This window comes from Cebidichthys violaceus, unplaced genomic scaffold, assembly GCF_023349555.1.
Source record: "Cebidichthys violaceus isolate CVI_PGR_0920_01 unplaced genomic scaffold, fCebVio1.0.p SCAF_5, whole genome shotgun sequence".
NCBI lineage: Eukaryota > Metazoa > Chordata > Actinopteri > Perciformes > Stichaeidae > Cebidichthys > Cebidichthys violaceus.
The window spans coordinates 9,940,724-9,962,902 of NW_027176705.1; the positions used below are offsets into that span (position 1 = coordinate 9,940,724).

Below are 22,179 nucleotides of genomic sequence, written 5' to 3' on the forward strand. Positions count from 1 at the left end.
TAATAAGAAATCCAGGTATTTTTCAGTGGAACTAAGTAAAGAACTGAAAATGATTAACCTCAGCGATGGCTGTGGGTTTCTGGAAATGAGTTCCTCTAATGTATATGGGGAATGTTTCAAGCACTTGGGAAAGCTGAGATGGGGCACATATTTGTGTGTGAGATGTAGAGTGAAGAACACAGTGGATGTGTTTGAATCCATGTCACAAGTCGTTGTTAGTCGAACAGACAGGCCAGCGCTCAGAGGCTTACTCGATTGAAGGTGGCACAGGGGCCAGAATGGCAGCCAGAATTAGGAAAAATGGGCTGTGTTTTTGTCATGTTAAACCGGGCAATAGAATCTAATTGGATGGGGAAGAGCGAATGGCAACACTGTCTTTGTTTAAGGGCCCTCTGCAGTCACTTTGCCGGACCCATTGTGCATTGACCACAATAGCATTAGTTTGTGCTCTTGTTCTGGACTCTTCTTTTCTCTGGCTCTCTGCAGTCAGCTCCTGTCCGTTCCACTCTGTCTTCACGCTTTACTTCCACGCTCCACCAGTGCTCAGGAAGGGACTCAGAAACATGCCCCCCATCATGATTACCACAACCTCACTCTCCTCCTATCCTGTATTATCCCACCATCACCATACTCAATCCTTCCTGTCCTGCTTTCTAATCCACACTATTAAAAAGATACAGATATAGAGGGAAAGGCACCTTTTTCTGCTCTGTCTGTAGTCCACTTTTGCCCCAAGAAGAGAATCTTTATATTCTTGTTATCAGTTTTAAAGAATCCAATCATTTAATGAGAAATTATTAAAATTGATTGCACCATGAGTTCACAGACCGTCTAGCCAAGAGGTCTTGCAAGTGTGCCTAGAATGTAGTCTTAAAATAAACTTTTTTTCTAGCTTCATAAAATAATAATATAACACTTATTCTTAGTTATTTATTTTTTAGCCGTGTTTCACTATCAGCCAATACAAAACAGCAGCAAATCTGACTGACTGACTGATTGAAAATACTTTGACAGCAGTGTAACACTCAAAATTACTTTCAATGGGCAACTATTGGAATATACTTCAATGCTTATAATGATTCCTCTCAAGTGAGAGGTTTTTTTATATACTTTTATCTATAGATAGGAACCATCTTTGAATTAGTGCTTGAGCCATACTACAAAGAAGAGCACTTACGTTTCATGGTGTATTCTCAGAGCAAGACAGAGCAATTCTTATGTTGCTTAATGAAAAAGCCTGCTTCTTACTGTATAGAGAATTATAATGCACAAGAAGCAAAAATATATTTATGGCCTTGTTATGATGTAGAAAGTGGATACCAACCCTATATTTCTAAATTTGTAAGTCTTGGTATTTGGTATGATCAAGAGCAGTTGAATAAATAATCCCTTTGTCACTATCTCCTGCATATCCATGTGAAGATTGTATAACAACTAACCTCATTGTATTTAGTGCACTGTTAATGGCCCTCTGCCTTGTGAAGGTGTAATCATGCGTGATAAAAACCAGGCCCAAGTTACTAACCTAGGAGCAATCTTGTGTGCATTAAAGTGTACCTTTTCTGTTACAAAGGTCATTCATAACTTGGTCGCGTTGTTGATGTACAGTGAGAGATATTGATTGATTAATGCATTAAGTGCTCACAATCCATTAGGTTCTGTGAAAGGGACTGGAGGGAAGACTTGCTCTTTCTCTCACTATGTGTTTTCACCTCTCTCTGTTGTTCAAAGGGCATCATTTTTGCTGGCAAAGTTTAAGGGACAAAAGCCCGAATATCTGCCAAGTAATGCATTCAAAAGAATATTGCTTCTCATAAGTGTCAGTTCAATTATTCTGTAAAACTTGACAAGGAACTGCTCTTCCATTAGTCTGCTGCTCATCTTGACCCAAAAAGAATACGTTGACGTAAACAAGCATACTTCAGCATCTGAACGTATGAAAAAGATTTACTGTCCTCTGTGTAGTACAAAGAAAGTGAGATGTTTATTTTGAACATACAGTACCTTCAAAATGATGCCATCTGCCACTTGTCATTGCTGTCAAAAGTGACTACCATTCATTTGAAGTGTAGCATAGATCATAAGTCAAATTCAGTGATGACAAGAAATATTTTTTTCTACCTTACAACTGTTTTGAGCGGATTTTCAATCTGATTAAAAATGTGAACTAAGTCAGTGTTGACACAGATATGCTTTAGTTCCCAGACTTCGCGTCACTTTTCAGGATGGTTTCCAGAACAAATGAGAGCAAGGGCCACAGGGTTACTGCCTTACTACTTAGGGACAAGAAATAGGAGACCTTTATCGCCTGGGCCCTACGCAGGGAAGCCTGTGAAAGAGGCCTGAGAGTCAGTCATTACCTTAGAAACATGGGCTGCATTAGAGATTCATAACAGTGTGCCATCTCTGCACCTTTCATCTCCACCAGGGCCAGCTCCATTAGGATCTTTTATCTTTGTGCTGATGGCTGCTCTTGATAATGGGGCTGCCGAGAAATCCCAAAAAGTAAAGACTCACCTCTGACACTGTTGGCCCTCCCTTTCTTCAAGTAGAGTAGTACATCAGAGTACAGTAGAAGATATATACACTCTCATGTGCAGTCTTAAAACCAGATTTATTTATTTTTTAAACATTTTCCTCAAGAAGTTGTTGTCCATTACTAAAGCTCAGTTAGTGGTTTGTGGTTTCTCCACATCAAAGCTGTTGCTGTCCCTCTCATGCCCCACTACCTTTGACACTGCATCCTGATCATTGTGTTGTTCACGCAGACAAAAACACAAAACATTTTTAAATTTGTATATTTTGCATTTCCTTTGTTTATGCATGCTATCAATCAATGTGTCTCTGCTACCCACATGACTGGTAACATTTTCTAAGGTTAAGGTTTAGTAAAATATTGGCATACTTCTTGCTGATGCCCCCTTGAAAATGCATTAACGATATCCCATGCAAAGCCTTATTGAAAACTTTGCTTTTGGGCAGACAAACACAACTGCATAATGGTATAGTAATTCATGCAAGCCAATGTTTTTCAAATGTTACAGTAATTATGAAAAATATTCTTACTTTTAGCCTACATAGCCGCAGCAGAGCAAATCTCATTTCCAAGGCAAAGCGGAGAAGGAATACACTGAATAATCATTGTGTTTAATGCTCTGGTCATAATCCCAGGTTTTATGATGGTTTTCTAATGATTTTCTAATGATGTTAAATATTAGTAGAGAGTACAGCCATAATTTGAACACAGCAGTCATTTTTTTCAATGCTCTATCAGCACACTCGATTGCAACTACAATGAATATTGCACTGGGAATGAGATTTAGGAGCCATCCCTTTTGGTGTTTTATTTTGCTGTCTCCCCATCTGCCATAAATCCTCATTGCTGTGCGCTTGAAGCCTCCGCCCTTGCCTGCCTTCCCCAGGTGGGAATACAATTAGGTGCAGGGGCCATTTCATTCAGTGCCACTGTCTGTCCACCGCAGTCATTCGTAAAAAACGCTGGAGCTGTCCCACTGGAGAAAACAGTGGACTCCTGGGAAATATAAAAAAACAAGGAAAGAAGAGGGAGAGACACAGAGAAGGAAACAGTGGAGAGATGAGCACAAAGACAGGAAAAATCTCCAGAATTGCTGTCAGAGGAGATACAAGCTCGGCCTCTGATGAGTGACAATTTTTAGCAAAATATGTATTGGAGACAAAGGCTTTGTCTCCTTCCTGTGCCTTTTCAATGAATTACACCTCTCCACCCCCTACCCCCAGCTTTTTAATTAAATGGCTGCAGCTCCATCTCTCTATCCGTAGCTCCCCATTACAGAGGCTAGATAAGGGATTGCTATCTGTAGCATGTTAAGAAAGGCTGCTGGGCAGCCAAGCCTCATGAAATTTGTCACAAGATCTCATTTTCCTCATTGCCAGACGTGATGCTTATAATTGATGTGGAGGCAGCAGTAATTTATTGGCCGTCTGCAATTATCATCCCCTTCTAGCAGGGGGATGTGACTGCAATTTATAAGTGTGTGTATGTGTGTGTTGTTGCTGTGTCTGTGGTTGGGGGTGTGACATTGTATCGTATATAACGCAAAAACATGTTTCTCCTTATCGCATGTTTTGTGTGTGTGTGTGTGTGCGTGCGTGCGTGTGTGTGTGTGTGTGTGTGTGTGTGTGTGTCTGTTTGCCACTTAAGAATGCAAATTAATGACAGGCTCCATATCATAAACAATGTGGGGCCTGTAATGTAGCCACGTTCAGCTGAGATGTCGTGGCTGTCAGTGCGCCAGCTGGACTTTCACACACAGCCGGGGGGTGGAAGGGCAAGCAGAAGCCTGGGAGGTGAGGGGGGTCAGGGAGGGCGGGGCAGGGGGCCAGAGGGGGCTAGTGGCGCAACCCTTTGTCCACAGCTCCTCCTTATGTCTTTAGGGTTTGTTTTCACATAGTAAAAACAATGACAATGGGGGTAGATTGTTAATAATATGCCGTCTGAATAGTGAGACGGTCAGACTTAATGCAGGCAGTCATTTATGAGTGTATTTCAATGCAAAAGTGATTCCTCTTATAAACTTTTTACTGCCATATTCAGAAAAGGAAATGCAAATTGTATCCAGAGGCTATTTGCCACTATGATACTAGTGACAAAGTGAACTGAAGTAATAGTGGGTAATAGAAAGCTTCTCACTGTGTAAAACACACCTGCAATTATTCCAAGACACCTCCTTAAATTAGAGTGTTTGGAGTATATGAATTTCTCTGTGCTGTTTATACCAGGAGTCAAAAATAATACATTTTCACATTGGCAATATGATCTACAAAGACACTGCATTAATAAAATCTGCATTCATTAACATAGGAACATCATTAGTGGTATCAAGACAGCACTTCAGCTAAAAAGAATAGGTGATTTATGGCTTCTCTAAGGGTAATGTGAACTCACCAGGCTGAGGTAAGTGTTGTCCACACATTAGTAGTGATGGCTGGGGTATTCTGTGTGTGGGTCTGTCTGTTTGCATCATGCACAATGCATTTTGTTAGTGAGTGACAATAGAACATACTGAATTTTCTAAAAATGAAATAAACTTATTTGATAATTGATATTTGCTAGAGAAATGGATGTTAACAATTGTGGGGAAAAGATTCAGATTTTATTTTATTTTCACAGACATCACCATTAACACCCACACTACAAAGGCACTTTAAGGGTCTCATGTTCTGTGCCACATTCTTGCAGTGTTTTGCACTCTTTTATATGCTCTGCAGATGAATAGCAGGTTTAGTGGTGCACAGATTTTCCTGTTGCATAGCGGTGAGCTCCATGGTCAGAGCGGATTGCTGTCATGACATACTGGGTAAGAGAATGAGGAAGATGAGGGATGTCACCAGCGGCAACTCTGAGCATGCTCCCTTTGTCTGGGGAAATGGAACCTGTTTGTTTTGTCTACCTGCACGCCTGTTGTGTGCAGTTGCCAAATTAGACTTTCAAATCAAGAAGCCAGTGGGAGACCAAGACTCTAGTTTTCTCCTTCCCTTTAATAATCATCCCTGTTTACTCTTCAGGGAGTCATCTTTATATATTTTTTTTCTTAAATGCGCCCTCTAAGCCGGGAGAGTGTCTTTAATAAAGCAAGCAGGCAGAGCGCCATTCTAACATGTGAATTGCACAGGAGAGAATTGAGAGATGGAAGCAATAGAGGATCACCAGAGGAGGGGGGAGAGGGGGCTGCTGCCGCTGCCGCTGCACCCTTCATGCTATTATCTTTATGGCATAGCAAAACATGCTTCAGGCAATCAGCATGAAATTGTTAATTGCTCAGCCCACTTGTGTGTTGCTCAGGGGACAGGGGCCTTCAGGAGGTCCTGCATCGAGCGATTTAGGGTTGTCCGACTAACTGCCTGCACATCTGGTCTGTCACACGACACATAACACTGTCCAACAAATATGTTGTCTCCTCTCACTCTCAATGACCCCTTCACAGAATTGCCACCAGAGGCATGTTCCACATAGTGTATTTAAGAATTATCTATTGCTACAATAGAATATGTAATTGTTAAGCAGGTTTTGTTAACAGTGGAGTGGGCATAGACTTAGCTTAGTTTAGCTTAGATTGTCACAATGATGTTTGATCAAAGGTAAGGCAGGAATTTAGGCTTTAATATATATAGCAAGAGTGTTGTGTGGGCAGTCATCGTTGACTTGCCTGTCTGAAAATGCTTTTCCCCCCTAGAGATTATATGTAACACAATTTAGAGACAGAAAATCCTATGTAGATGGTTTGTACATTTGTTTGGTTATCTGCACTATACTTATAGTATTAGTATAGCACTATACTGATAATTTCAGGTGAACTGCATTTGTATGTTGGTCTTAGTAACGTTATTCTGTTTCTGTTTCCTTTGAAATATAATGCGTGATGCCTTTTGGTTAGGGAGCCACAGATGCAATGAACACTGTGTGAGATAGGAGTCAGAAGTGAATGAAACCAAACCCCTTTATTTTAGATAGATTCAAGAGACATGAGGATGAAACAACGCAGATTCCAAGAAAACAAACACCCATGTTCCATGTACTTCTCTCACCTCCTATGAGGTGGCTCAGAGGAGGATATGTACTATAAGACATCTTTTCAACACCACCCCTCTCGTTAAATGCTCAGTCGGAACATAATGCCCCTCCTACTTGGCTATCAGTTTTGTTCCTGTTGGAGGAGAGTGAGAAAGAGCAAGGTTACACAGGGCGTCATATTAATGGGGCCTGTCATGCGCGTTGATCGTCTTAGGCGTGGAGGAGGATGAGCGCTCAAAAGGTGTTGTCTTCAAATAGGATTTCTGCAAGTGAGACATCCTCGTTGGGTGATATCCCCCTCAGAGCAGCCACTTTCTTATAGAATGATCTGTTATTAAGCAAATGAAGTGCTGCGGGCCCAACGGTAAATCCCTCCACTTTGTCATGGTGTGCGCTCAGTTATCACACCCTGCTCCCTCATTCATTCCTGATGTTCTACCCATTTCACCATGTTATACCAGGGCACACCAGCCTTGTGTTTGAAGCCAGTCGCCCCTTTGGAGCATGCAGGACACAACGATGATCCAAATTGTAATGAATGACTCTTTAAAAAGGTGCATTGATCTTATATAAAAAAGGAAGTTTGAAACTAGTAAAGTTAAAGGCACAGTGTGAGATACAAATATGAAATACTTCATATGAAATGTAATGATCAGATTCTTCCATTAATTTAGGATTGTCTTTTAATACGACTTACTCCAAAAGTGTAATGTTTTCAGATGCATTTACTTTGAATGATAATTACTTGAGAAGCAAGTAGTTATGTATGTTGATACAACTCATATTTGTTAAAAAGTTGTTTTAAAAAGACAGGAATGAAGTGCAGTTAGAGTGTCAAGTTACAGTTGTTACAGCATGTGTGTCAGATCAGTTGAACTTTCTTTCTCCCAGTTTGTATGTTGCACCTCCTGTGTGAACCCTTAGACTACTCTTACTAGTGGCCAATCAGAGACATGTTTTGCCTGGACACCCTATCATCAGCTCAATCAGCTGTGCAACGATCCCAGTTTAAGGAACAATTAGGAAATCCCTTAATGAACTATGGTTTGACGTGGGCCTTTTGTCCTGGCCACCCAGATACATGATAGAGGAGAAAGAAGGGGCAATAGCAAGGGGGCGGGGTAGATAGGGGGAATGGCAACTGCTAGACAGGAATTGATTGCATTAATTGATATGCCAATATGTAAGCTTGTTACATCCACCATTGCTTAGGATGATGGCTAACAGGTCCTGCTGATCAATGCAACCAATAAAGGCTTCATCCATTAATGAGCAATGTGGTAATTAATGTTATCCCTAAACCAATTACCTCAGGCAGTGCATCTACAAGAAAGCGCAGCAAATAGTCCAACCAGGTTATCTCTGTTTTACTCTTAGCAATTTTCTCATGCTGCCTCTTAACTGCTCTGTGAGTTAGAATGGCTGTAAGGTTGCACTCCCAGTCTATTCACAGCCCAATATATATATATATATATATATATATATATGCTGTATATATATATATATATATATATATATATATGTATATGTATATATATATATATATATATATTTACATAATGTGAAATTGAAAAAACATTTAAAAAATAGTCAAAAAGAGTTAATTTTGTAATTGAATGACACAAAGTATTGTTGCCTTGTCTTGAAGATACAAAACCAGCTAAGTAGTCAAAGCTTCATATTGTAACCTAATCCTCTCGTTCCTTTATATGGGAATTCATGCATGTAGAGCTGAAACGTTATTGTTGTCATGAGGATCCTTCTTCTTTCTCTCAGTCCTCGATCCTCTTCTTCTCAAATGCTGTACAGCAGACGTAGGGGTACAGAGTCAGAGTGTGGTGTCAATGTTCCCCACTGTTCATGCAACAAAACAATTACCCGATAGCACAGATGACTGTACTATAACAAACACATTTGTTGGCCAATAACTCCAGACCCATGTAATTATTACACCTCTGATTATACATGTTACATGCGGTATAGTTTGCGGTGAAGAATATGTCTGTAGTGTGTGTCCATAGCCACAAAAGCCTGAATGTCTTGACAGTTGCAACAAAGAGTAAGCCAGACAGACCAAGCCAAGTAACAAACCACTGCTCCCTCTGATAGACACACTGTCTGTACATGAATAATAACAGGTTTATAAATCAATGATATTGTTTTATGTGAGAATTGTCTTACCTGGAGTTCATTACCTCATTCATTGCTCAACATTTCCATTCATCTCATCCTCTTATGATGTAAGTAAAAACAGGGTTTTCTGCATTTTTGTCCACATCTCTTGTTAAGGAACAAAGGAGAAAGTATAATGTGTCAGTTGGTGCACAACTTTAAGTCTGACTTTGGAACAATAGAGTGTTAAGTAAATGACATTAGGGCCCTACTCTCCATGCCTTCCTCTTCCCATTTACAGTAAATGCTTTTCACTCATTGAGCATTACATGGCGGCTGCAATTAATAATGGAAGCTTGTCTGAAAAATGTGTTTGTTTAGCTGTGTAAGGCACAAGCATCACTTAAATGTGTTAATTTTATTGCATATTTAATAAGTAACACCTAAAACGCATTCATCTATTAAACACTTATTTCTGACCTTGTAGGGGAGAGCTGAATTGAATACGTAAAAACAAATATGTTAATGGTGAGGTTCATTTTTATACTCAAGTATAAAACAGACTTGACAAAAGAAGAAACAGAACTAAGTGTGAGATGATGACTTATTAGTTAGTACAAGACCTTTACACCAAAATCCAGTTTATGTAATGGGTGTTGCAGAAGTGCAGAAAGGCCCATCTGTCTCTCAGCCCATTATCCAAAGCCTTAATCGGGACTTACAGCAGGGCAGGCTAAATAAACAGTAAGTAAGTTGTCTTGGGTAGAGGAACGTCAATGCCTGCAACTTGCTCAAGCCTTTGCTCTGAATAGTTCTGTATTGACCCCTCAGGACCCCCCGAGAATTCCCTAATTGAAAATTAATATTGAATCAATGCCGCGGGCCATTTGCATATTGATTATAAACATCCAGGAAGGCACCAAGTATGTCTTGGATCAATAGGGCCCTTCTGCAGCAGGCCGAGTGCACTACATCACATGGCAGCTGCCTGCTCCTGAGGTTAATGACTGCTGCTTGTTAAGGAGCTCTTGTCAGGTAGAATCCAGCCGCAGGGTCTTTCTGCCAAAGTTGGCAGCAGGTGAACTGTTGAGGGTAGAAAAGGAGGTACAGATGGAGAGGATGAAGGGGAAACCCGTTAGTGTTTAAGCTACGAAGAGAATAAGTTTGTCTCTGCATTAGATGTCTTAGCGACTTGAAAGCATCATTGTTGCTTTTTATCAACCTGAGTTTTTACCCACTTTTTGTACTTATTGTTACAACTGTTATTTAGAATTTATGTCTTAGAATAAAGTTGTTCTATAGTCTACAAGTTTTACTGAAGTTTTGACCTCTTCAGACATTTTCCCTTCTCTATGCACCTTGGAAGAAGGTGAAGTTGTGCCAGAAACCCCCACCAAGCCTTGGCACCCTAGCATTGAACCCTGACCACTCCGTAGCACAGCCCATAAAATACTACAACCATGTGTGTGTTGTACTGTATATGTGTGTGTGTGTGTGTGTGTGTGTGTGTGTGTGTGTGTAAGAGAGTTTAAAGAAGGTAGGCTGATCAAAGATAACACCAACCATTCCCAGCCCTGAAGGGAGAGAAAACAATATTAGGTAGATCAAAAAGGCCCTTTTTAATTTGAAATGAAACTTTCACAGCATTACAAGACATTGGAGACCAAGAATCCTCTACTTTAAGGCACTGATTAAGATTCAACACATACATTCCTTTCCTAAACTCTCCATAATAGTTTCCACATGTTGAAGAGATGTAAGTGGTGTTGGCATGAGAGAGACGGGATGGCAGTGGAGACAATTGAGAGAAAAGGTTAGATGCAGTTAGATGCTTCACTGGTAACCTGAGCATAGAGTCCAGCAGAAACCTGTCTGGCTGGTTTAGTGGGAATGTTGAAACCTGGTTAAACTAACGGGGCTCTCTAAAACCGGATGATTCTCTGAATCCACGGGAGACAGCAGACCTGGTGTGAAGCACATGTGAAAGCAGCTTATCCGCCAGTCTATGAAAGACAAGGTCTTGAATTAATGCCTCTGTGTAGACTGTGTCCATTCTCACCCTCGACACCCCCCACCCCAACGCACACCCTGCACTGGGAGCTAGGGTCTGGGAGTGGAAAATGGAGTGCTGGGCCCAGAGAACCACGCTGCATCTGATTGCTTCATTACAGGCCCTTTCATTGACTTGGTTGCACTGAACTGATGAACTGAGGCAGTGGACAAGAGCACATAATAGGAAGAAATGAATTCTTATCACAGCCTTCTCAGGAGGCCACTGGTCCTGGCTGCATGGAGCCAACAGAAGCCATGGCTGAATGGAGAGGAGGGGGCTGTATCTGGGCCCTTTCATGAGCCAGAAGCAGGATCTACTGAGGACATGATGGAGCTTTAGGATGTTGGATCAGTACACAGGGGAGGGACCATGAATCCACAGAGAGACATATTTTTTTTTGGCAGCTTGTTTTAATGATTAGTTTGGTGATTAGTGTTTGCTTTCTCCTGGTAACTGACACCCATGGCATAAATTTTTTTTTCAATTATTTATTCCAGCAGTCCTCCAGGGACAGACATCTGCTAGTTAGAGTCGCTGCTTTAGGCCCCATAGCAGCACCCAAGCATCAACCACTGAGATGAATAATTAATTTTGTACCTTACCGGGCTCTCACCCCTAACTCGCCAACCTCTGGCTAATGAGTGAGAAGAGTCTTCTGCAGCAACGACAATAACTGCACTATTATAAAAACAACAGCAACACTAACAACCACAGCCATGCATACAATAGAAATGTAAGATGTGGTATAGCACAGCACCAATTTAGCAGCAGGATTGGTCTCCATAGGGGTTGTTAATCCCTGACCATGCCTTAGCGAGGCTACGGACTCCACAACTCTGACCAACCTGCTCATTTCCATGCCTACATGCACAGTCAGCACTGCACTGAGGAGGAGGCGGGTAGAAAAACCATACGTTTTACAATTGCTTCAGATGTGATCATACATTAACATAAGCGTTTCCTGTAAAAGTAAAAGTTGCCTTAAATTATTTGATGTTGTGTCATCGTAATGTTCCACAAATGTGCATAAATTAAAAATGCATTTAGTGGAATCTGCTGATAAGCCGGTCAGGTAGCACACGTACCTGCCAGTGCTCTCTCTCCCCTCTGCCTCCCGGCTTCCATCAAATCTTCCCCCCTCCCCCTCCTGCTCATACCTGTTCACTTGGCACAAAATGGATGCTGCAAAGCCATTTAATTGGCCTCCACTTCAGAATCCAAGGGCATTTGAAATGTCTCTAATAATATCTCTTCCCCTACAGAGCTGTTCTTAACAGTGTTTGGGAAGAATGTACTTTGTTGTAAACTGCTGTCTTGCTGCTAGTTGACATCAGACAGTCTCGGTGCTGATCCTATGATCTCTTGGCCTCAGTGATTTCTACTGTGGGTTTTCATTTTTCTTATTTTTTTTTAAACATGGGTTAAATGTTACAAGAGCAGTATGAGACATGCTAGTCATTTTGGTCATTTTAGAATATCCGGCCCGTGTTTTAGCCACATCATCAGTTCCATTTTGTTCCCTTGCCTGTCTCTTCCTCTCCCTCTCCTGTGGCTGAGCCAAAGATAACTGAGAAGCAGTGTTTGACTGTAATCACTCCAAGTCTCTTTCTCTGGAGAGCAGCACAGCGGGCAGCACGGTTCCACCCCTCTAGGAGCTTTCAGCCCACTTTCACAGTATTATGACATGTTCATGAAGAATCAAGCAAAGACAAGTTTGCTTGCATATGTGTACTGCACAAGCACATGCCTTTAAATGGTATAGCTTTATGTTGTTTGGATAGATCTTTCTTATAATAATCAAACCGTAGAAATACGATTTGACCCACCATGAGAGAGTAGCCGCAACTGAACCAGTCATTTAAATAACCTTTACAGCAATAACAGGAGCTGTCATGCAGGGTGCTCTGTCAAGTGTTATTCCGAGGCATTTTTGAATCTCAGGTAAAATTGAAAGCCTAAAGCAATTAGGCATACTGATTAGGCTCGGATTAATACAGGCTGGATATACCACTGAGATTAGAGGGATAACTAGTTTAAATGATGGTTGAGTTGGTCCATTGCATCCCATCATCTGGCTCCGAGTCTATTTCGTAATTAAGGCAGTAAGGTGTGTGTATAATCAAATAAATAAATGATGCTGCCAGAATTATGTGATAATAAATTAATACATTACAAGAAGTGAATAAAGGAGCGGCTAATTGCATGAGATGAGTCTTTTTCATTAGCCTTTTGAGAGGAAATTTCATTATATGCATCACAAGCCATACTGCCAGCTGAAATCCAGTTTTAAAAGTGTGCAAATAAGAATTAAGTATTAAGTTAGTAAAACCATAAGAGTCATTTGAATAGACATCAAGATGTGATTTTGTTATCCAGTTCTGAAATAAACCTCTCTTCACTCCAGAGAGTGAAAAGTAGAAGTCAAAGGAAAAAGAGTACAGCACTGATGCCTCATAACCCAGAGAAAGGTGCTGATAATATATAACTCTGAGTAAATGTTTTGATTTCAGTTTGGATTGAGACATAAATATGGACATATCTGCCTTGATAATATCATATGAATACATCAAAGGTTTATTAACTCGCAAAGTAAGGTGATCTATTCCACTATTCTTGCTCACAAACTAAAATAATAAGTATTTGACATACTTACGATACCACGCAGTATTGATATTCTGTTTTGTTCGGTTTCTCCGTACCTATTGCCGCAAGAAAAAAAAAAGTTGGTTAAACACATCTCCAATAATTGCACTGCAAAGTTGGTTGATTATTTTGTACATAATTACAGTGGAAAACACCCTGCCTATTAAGCCTTTAATGGCAGTAATGCAGAAAGCAATTACCATTACTTTGCTTCTCACACTGAAAATAAAGATTTCTCTAAATTTAAAAGATCCTCTGCTAAGGCTAATTGTGTGGGGTCTTGTACAGACATCTGGTTGTACATCATTTGTAAGGACTAAATGCTGATCAGTTAGGAAAGCCTTTACAAGCTGTGTCCTAAGTGTGTGTTTTTGGGACTGCTCTGCTGCCGGGGAGTCTGATAGGCCTTGAATTATTTATCTATCAGGCTGCTGGACGGTAGTCACGGCGACCTAGGCCCCGTAGTGGTTGTCTGGCGACATCTCCCTCCAACAGTAGCCATTAGCAGAAAGGGGTAGGGGTGCTAATGAGCAGGGTGCAATGTGCATGGGACCAGAGTTTTCTAACCCTTCGACCCTTCCTCACTTATAGACCCTCCTCGCTGAATAAAGACGCACGAAGGATTTACAAAGATCTGAGTGCAGAACTTTTTAATTAGGGAAGAAACGAGGTTAGAAAACGAAAAGATTGAAAAAGAAAGATAGAAACAACCACCCGTTTTCCTATTAGGGAGAAATGTCAAGCGCGGTGGTGAAGCAATAGTCTGTGTGCATCCCTTTGTTGTCCTCCCTGACATTGAAGGCTAATTTTTCATGGTTGTTTGAACTGGAAAATGAAAGAGAGGTTTGCGATTATTTCCTATAAATGACAACACAATCGCATTACGCTTCAGTACAAACAGAGAGGATATTGCCTTTTCATATTTCATGTGAAAGTAATGGATGGGCTATGCAAAGAGGAACAGAAAGAAAGACAAATGGTGAAAGAAAGCTCCCTGTGTTTGATTTGTATTAGAAACTGAATGGATAGAGGTAGCAAGAGTTTTTTTTTTTTTCAATAAGTGGTAGCACTCTCATGGATGTTTTAAAGTGCCTGTGCAATGTAATCATTGGATTTCTTTAGCAATTAGCTATGAGCAACCAGCCGGGGTGGTTGTTAGAAGAAAAGTTACCCAGTGTATCCACTGCTGTTTCTACCAGGAAAAAAAAATATATCCATAGTGAGGTCCCTACACTCTCCAGGTAAATCTGTAAAAAATAAGCGTAATATATAAATAAGATAAAACACCAGCCCACCATCCTCCACCTCTCCTCTCAACTGTCCTGAAACATCTAAAACTTAGCAGGCTGTTAAACACACATCAATAGTACCCTATATTTTGAATAAAATTGATTAGCAAAATCGGTATTCATAACCTTGTCGGATTCTGTTTTATCTGGGTGCACGCTTTCATAAACAAACATCTGGTTAAGCCCTGGGCTGTGGATGAAGACAGGGAGCCAGGATGACCATCGCGGAGAACGGCAAATCAGCCCACTCTGGCGGGGCATGCTAAGAAATGTGTTTGTGTACTTTAAGTTTACAAAGATTGAAAGACCGGCAGGAAAGCCTCTGCTGGCAGGACTCATTTAAATAGGACCCATGAGGGAGCTGTGAGCCGGACTCCTAACACGCGCCAAGGTAGGCGCTACATACATCCAACCACGGCAACATTGATTTTCTGAGCTAATACCTCCACAGAACAGTCCACAGGCAGATGGATGCGCTACAAAGGTATGCAAATGGTGCATTCGATAAATCGACAGGCAGGGATCTTTTTCAGACAGTCCACTGTACTGGTCTGCAGTGCCTAAAAGGAGAGATAAACAGATAAGTACCTGTTAATGGACACACACATTCACAAGTGTGCACACTCAGACAAACATACAAGCACCTGCCTGTACCTGGGAAAACCTAGATCGATACTAGAATTTCAACGTTAGGCAGAACCGTTTCAGAAAAGCACATCAAATAAATCCTGGGTCTATCCAGCATTAGTATTTGAAATGACCGTACTGTTTTTAATGTGGCATGCTTTATTTTTTATTTTCAAGGGTTTCTTCAAGAAAGATTTTTGCTCTATATTGTGTGTGTATAATAACAAAACAAACTGTGGGTATAGTCATATTCAGTGAGCTTATTAGTCAGATATGAAACAAAAGCTGCTGGGTGTATGTCATATATAATAGATGTGTGCTGTCTTGTTAAGCCCAGCAGGCTGTATGTGGCTGTGTCTCTGTGGAGATAGGCTCTGAAGCTCGCTGTACCTGGTAATTAAAGAGAGTTTGTGGCAAAAGCCAAACATCAGGAGAGATGAGCTATGAACAAAAGAGCTGTGACAGTTTCAGGTTATGTGATTTTTGTGTCCCTTTTTTGCCAAATGAAAAATCAATACATTTTCCGGGTTATACATATTCAGAGTGTCCACCATGCTTCCGCCCTGATGGAGAGAGGGGCGGGGGACTGTGGGCTAGAGTGGGGGGAGTCGCCTGTTCGCCTGTCATAACTGTACCATCGCATTTTCCAACCCACTGGTGAATATTTCAGAGTTGATGTGATTGCCCTTCATGACAGCGGTGATGCTTTTTTTCCCCCTCTCTATTCAGACAACCCTTCAGCCACCCCCACACTCCCGTCAACCCACCCCAATTCTGTTTTGTCCCTTTGAATAGCTGCAAATAGGTGAAGGCATTGTAGTGTGAGCTGGAGGAAAAAGAAAAAGATGCATTTATAAAAGGAGGTTGATTTAAGAGGAGGCAGCAGTGGAAGACAACAAGCATAGATGCATGGCGGGGGGTGGCAGAGAGGCAGAGTGACTCTTTGTGCGGGACAATGTCCCTCAGGCAGAGTAGATGGGAGAGCAATGCCCAGTGATGTTTTTGCCCCATATCCAGGCTTTTAGCCCACCATCCTAGCAGGGAAAAGTACAGCCTGCATCTTCCATTGTGGACATAATATGTACTAGCAAGCGGTCATCATCTTGGACATTCAAGGAAGTCACGGTGTGTGGTGTGTGTGTGTGTATGTGTGTCTACTGGGACAGAAGAGTGAGCAGTCCCTGAATGCTCACTCCCTGTGCAGCCACATTAACCTAGATCCTCCTCTCCTTCATCACTCAAGTAAAACACAAAGAGAAAAGAACTAGAGCGGCACTCACTTTATCCACTTTATTTGCAATGTATCTAAACATGCCATTATCACGAGAAGTATTTCTAATTAGTATTATTTCCCATGAGATAACACGTTAGGGAACGTATTTAATACATCACATGGTGCTTAATAACAGTTTCTAACTTACTGAGTATCAAGAGCACAAAAAAGCAGCCACATTAATGTATTTTTTTTCTGTGAAAGAATACATGACTTCTATGTGTGACTCTTTGTGACCTGAATGCGGTGAGTGTCCTTTAAAGTTGTCGGTGACTTTGAAAGGCAAGGGGGATCAAATTAAGTGTTGTGTGGAAGACCTATGGGGCTGGTTTGATGAGCCGGCACCACCTGGAGAGCGGTGGAGGAGGGGAAGCCACGATATTGTTCTAAGGCAGTGTGAGCTATCACTGCTGTTTGTGATTAACTTGCCGTTTAAAGTTTTTTTAGTTATTAGCTGCCCTAACCTCGTACCCCTCCTCCATCTCCTGCACCTTCTCCTCCTCCTCTCCCCCTCCTGCCCTCAGCCCTATGGAGACACAAAGTATTCATTCACATTTAGATCCTGAGGTCACAGCAGGGCCAGCAGGGAGAGGCCAGCGAGTCCCCCCATAGACAGGTCAGGAATCTAACACGTTACTCCGACCAGCAGCGCTGAGGTAGCCTACTCTTATTTCTTTTCAAAATGTGAAAGTGTGTGGGAGAGAGGGAGCGAGAGCACGAGTGAGAAAAGAGTACAGAGGCAGATACACTTTCATTTGGTGTGTGTGTGTGTGTGTGTGTGTGTGTGTGTGTGTGTGTGTGTGTGTGTGTGTGTGTGTGTGGCAGGTCTTGTTTGTATGTGTTTTCTGACATTTTACTACATTGATTCTGATGTGCAATAATGTGTATTTTACTACATTTTCATTCATTGCTTTTTTTAATGTATCTCTAAGTTTTAGTTAATATATGAATACATCTGGAATACACAAATCAGTATGTTATTGAAAAAACATTTTTACATATAACATGTGTCCACATTTTAACAAAGCTTTATGGTTTGTAGTACAGTGGCCTGTATGGTTACTGATAAAACCATGTTGTGGTTTATTGGGTGTTCATAAGCAAAAGCCCTTCTTGTCTCTGGCTCGATTGTGGCCGTGTTTTGCTCTGTTGTGGTTTTATGAGAGGTAGCTTATGAGGGCATAAGGAGGTAGCTTCTGTGAGCGAGTGAGTGAGTGAGTGTGTGTGTGTGTGTGTGTGTGTGTGTGTGTGTGTGTGTGTGTGTGTGTGTGTGTGTGTCTGTGTGTGCGTGTGCGTTTGAATGAGTGAGGCGGAGGGGGTTTCTTAGGGGTCGTAGTGTTTTCCTGTGTGTTGTGCTTTAAAAGGGGGGTCTTGTGTATGGGGCGCAGAGGTGCTGATATGAGGAGCGTACAATGCATGAAAGCCCTCAGCATGGGTCCTGTGTCTCATTGTCCCATGGTACCCTCCTGTCACTTTCATTTTGCACCCTCCAGTCCAGAGTCAGACCAACTTTGATATAAGTAAGGGGTGCAAGGGATGATGGGGGGAGCAAGAGGGGGATTTTTAAAAAAGTAGGGGAGATAGAGTCTGTGAAGTGTGAAATAAGATTGCTTTTTATCCGACAGTGCAGCGTTAAAGAGAAGGAAGCTGTCCAGCCCTGGATAAAGCAGGAGGAAGCACACCTCTCTGATTTACAGTGCGGTCCTGTGAAACCTGGTTAAAATGATAACAACAGCCTCAATAATCATAATGAGAGTAATGAGAGCTTAGACACACAGCTCCACACAAGAGCCCAGAGAGAAGCAGAGCTCAACCGTACTCAAGAGCCGGGGAGAGGGAGAAGCTCAGCTCAGCCCCCGTGCTGGTTCTCCAGGACTTACGAAAGCCAAGAGAGACAGACAAGACAGTGTTGTTGACTGAGATACATATTTTGTACATATGCAACAAAAAATAGCAGACTGTCACTGCTGTTTAAGGAAGACTGGAGCCATTCTCAGGTAGGACTGAAATTCTGTAGTTTAAGAAAGGCAGTTATCATCATAACAGTGTATTCTGCTGAGGCCAAGGATGGAGGAGGAGCCTGACCTAGTGAAAGATATCTAGAGTGACTATTATTACTTGCTTCTGCTCTTCTCTACAGTCTGGGAAGGAATACTGGAAAGTGCAGTGGTTACTATCAATTATTTATTAGGCCGTTTGTGCTTGTCAGTCTGATTAGCATTAGTGTAATCACTGCTCTTCAGGGGAAAGGAAGGCTGCTCTCTCGCATCTGAAGGTAATCTTGCCGTTTTCAGTGTCTCATCTTCACCGGACGCCTCTTGCATAGCATCTGCTTTTGTCATCTCCACACATTTCTTCCCTTTTCCCCTTCCCCTGTGTTTCTGTCTGTTGCTGCTCGGCCCCTTCCCCCCCGCACCTCATTAATGTGTGTGAGCAAGTTGCTCTCTCCCAGCTTGTATAGAGTGACACCTATGGGCCTGATTAAGCATCTGCACTCACTGGCAAAACACAAGAGGGGAAGGCTGCTAAGTGTCTGTATGGTGTGTGTGTGTGTGTGTGTGTGTGTGTGTGTGTGTGTGTGTGTGTGTGTGTGTGTGTGTGTGTGTGTGTGTGTGTGTGTGTGTGTGTGTGTGTGTGTGTGTGTGTTTGTGTGCGTGCGCATGTGTGCACGTGTGTGCGTATGTGTGCGCGCGTGTGTGTGTGTCTGTGTGTGTGTGTCTGTGTGTAAGATGCTGGAACAGAGAGCCCATGGACTGTCCCCACTGAGTGAATGGCAGAGCAAAGCTGATATTTATATGCTCAGAAAAGATGAGTGTAATCTCTGTGTCGGCAATGGGCTTATTCAGCTTGCATGATTAGATTAATGGAACTGTTTCATATCATTGTATTAGGATGGTTAATGAAGATAATTAATTAGAAGACAACCTTCAGGCTATTGTCCTTAACATCTCTCAGATTTGGGTTAGAAATGGCCTGCTGCCATAGCTTTGAGTGTTTCTCCTCATCTATTTTCAGAGTTAATCTTTGGCTACAGTTTTAGTGTCTCTTTCATTTGCATCCTACTCTTAGGCCACTCATGACCTTTCATTAATTATGGTCGGCCTGGCTTTAATCATTCTGTAATACCGTTGAAGATGAGATGAGGAATAGGCAAAGCCATTTGCCACTTAAAGATGCAACACTGCTCCTGGAATTAAATGTCTGCATTTCTGCATAAATCATGGACGATGCTCTGTGTTGTGTGTGCTAAAAGTGTCATATACGTTGATTAAACATCTAAATAAAGAAGTCTTGAGAACAGGAAAAGATATCAGTGCACATGTGAGCACGTACAGTATGTATGCAGGAAGTGGGTACAGGGAAGATAAACAGAATTAGAATGTTGGCTGTCTATCACAGTAATGTTTAAGCACAACGTGTGTATTAATGTGTAGGTGGGGAATTAGTCTCACTACAAGTGTCACATAGCTAAGAAATTACACCTTGCCCCATTTTTAAAGGTGAAAAAATTTACCTGAGGATTATTTTGTAATCTGAGCACCTATGCAGCTGTACAGTATCCTAATTCTCACAGAGTTGTGGATATTTATGCAAGCAGGAGTTAGATGGGATTTTGGGACTCAGTAGGAGGTCTCTGGTTTTCATGGAATGTTTAAGATCCACCTCACCAGCACGGGATGGGCTGCACCGCATGGAAGTCATGGGTTGCCTTGGAAACATAATAGAAACATGGTTGAAAATAAAAGAGTAAAATGTATTCATGTGTGTGGGATCCAGAGAACACTTAAATATGCTTTTTTACAAGGAGTCAGTCATCCCTTTTAAATATTTTTATTTAAACACGGGATCATTGGATCACAGGATCGGCTTTTAGCATTAATGTGTAACAACACAATACTTGAACAATCACTCGGCTCAGAAAGCTGTACAGCATTTCTATCAGCAAGCAGGAAATGGAAGATATTGCTCCTGTCCTGCCAGTAATACAAATTCCATTGACTTTCATTGTTTTTAAACTTAATAACCCCATATGCATGCATAATGCAATTTTATATGTTAATGTAGCCATAGTGTGTATTCAGTCAACCTTTAACAGGCAAGACCATTTTACATGTGCCTTAAAAATTCCAAGCTTGTTGTAGGTATTTTGTAGATATTTTTTCGGTCTACAGATAAAAAGACAAAGTCAATTTAATTTCACATACACAGCAGAGAATGAAATGTCAAATAACAAAAAAAAGAACATAATTTTCCATAATGTATTTTTCATTTATAAACATGACTTACTTGCATAAGGCATCTGTATTTAAACCTTTAGGTGGAAATTGTTTCTGAATATATTATGAGTATAAGACTTCCATCCATCAGGTAAGGGTTTGTGAGGAAAGCCATGTGGTTCAGAGATGTAGAAGCGTTCAAAGTGTAGCTGTGATAAGGACACACCAGAGTTTGAGAACACTATGTCAAAAATATATATACAGTACAATGTATGCAATGTTTCACTGACAGGATAAACAGTGACTGTTGTGGATAATGTAACATCATAAAAGTGGTTTTGGCTGTGGGTAGTCATGTGGAGTGCTAAGATTGGATGTGTGATGACTGCAGGGCTGAATACTTGAACAGGATATTTCAGTAGCTGTTGTAGCATTGTCAATACATCAATAGCTCATAGAGTAGAGACCTGAGCATGAAAGCATTTTCAAAAGAGCATTTAAGTACATTTGCTGAGAATTAGCTGACGTGTGTAATAACTGATAGGGCCTATTGACTGCGGCCTAGTTTACTGTTGTCAAATCAATGCTATTGCATGCAAGTCCCACTACTTTTAAACAAACTTAACAGGCAAAGGGGATGTTCAGGGGACACTGGAGGGAAATAAACAAGATTGATGCCCTTTTTATTATCTGTTTTTGCTATCTTTCCTCTGTGTGTTACTTACAAATGGCGTTATCGGATATCCATTGTTTGGACTTCAATGCTCCTAAATGGCCTGATATATCGAGCTGAGGCTTTTAAGGTGGTTACAGGGGATTTCTGCCTTTGACTTGGCATAAAAATAAAATGAGTTGTGCCTCTGAAAGTTTTAAATATTTATGATTTTCTTTCTTTTTGCAATAGTAAGATATAAGAAGTGAAATGAGGCTTGTATAGGAAAGTAAAGTAGCAGATTGCAGCAGGATAGTAATGAATGTTTGTGTTCATGTGTGAGAAAAAGAATGTGGGCTTGTCTACTATAAGGTCTTCCTTTTTAAGGATACTGCTCAATTATTTTTCCATCTGCCTACTTTAACCACATGTGAGGTTTTTTTCAGTTATATGTCCACATTAAACAGTGGAAACCATATTTTTGGCATGGTCTTGAATGAAAAAATATATTTGCTCTTAATACAATATACAATACAATACACACATAATAATTACAATATTTATAAGAAAATATCTAAAATAATAGTTATAATAATACTAATAAATATTTGCCAATAATCTTCCCCTATGATATAACTCTGATTTTATAATTTTTGTCAAAACAAATGTCACAGTGATGATCAGACAGCACAGGACAGAAAGCAGATTCTGCCCTCTTTGTCTGCTAGCCTTGCAACTGTGTGTCAGCATATGTAATTGT

At 41.1% G+C, this 22,179-nt stretch overlaps 1 protein-coding gene across 2 annotated transcripts in view; it reads left to right on the forward strand.

Annotated features, from left to right (window-relative positions):
• zfhx3b (zinc finger homeobox 3b) overlaps nucleotides 1-22,179 on the forward strand; it is a 136,785-nt gene that overhangs the window by 86,503 nt on the left and 28,103 nt on the right. The window lies entirely within an intron of this gene.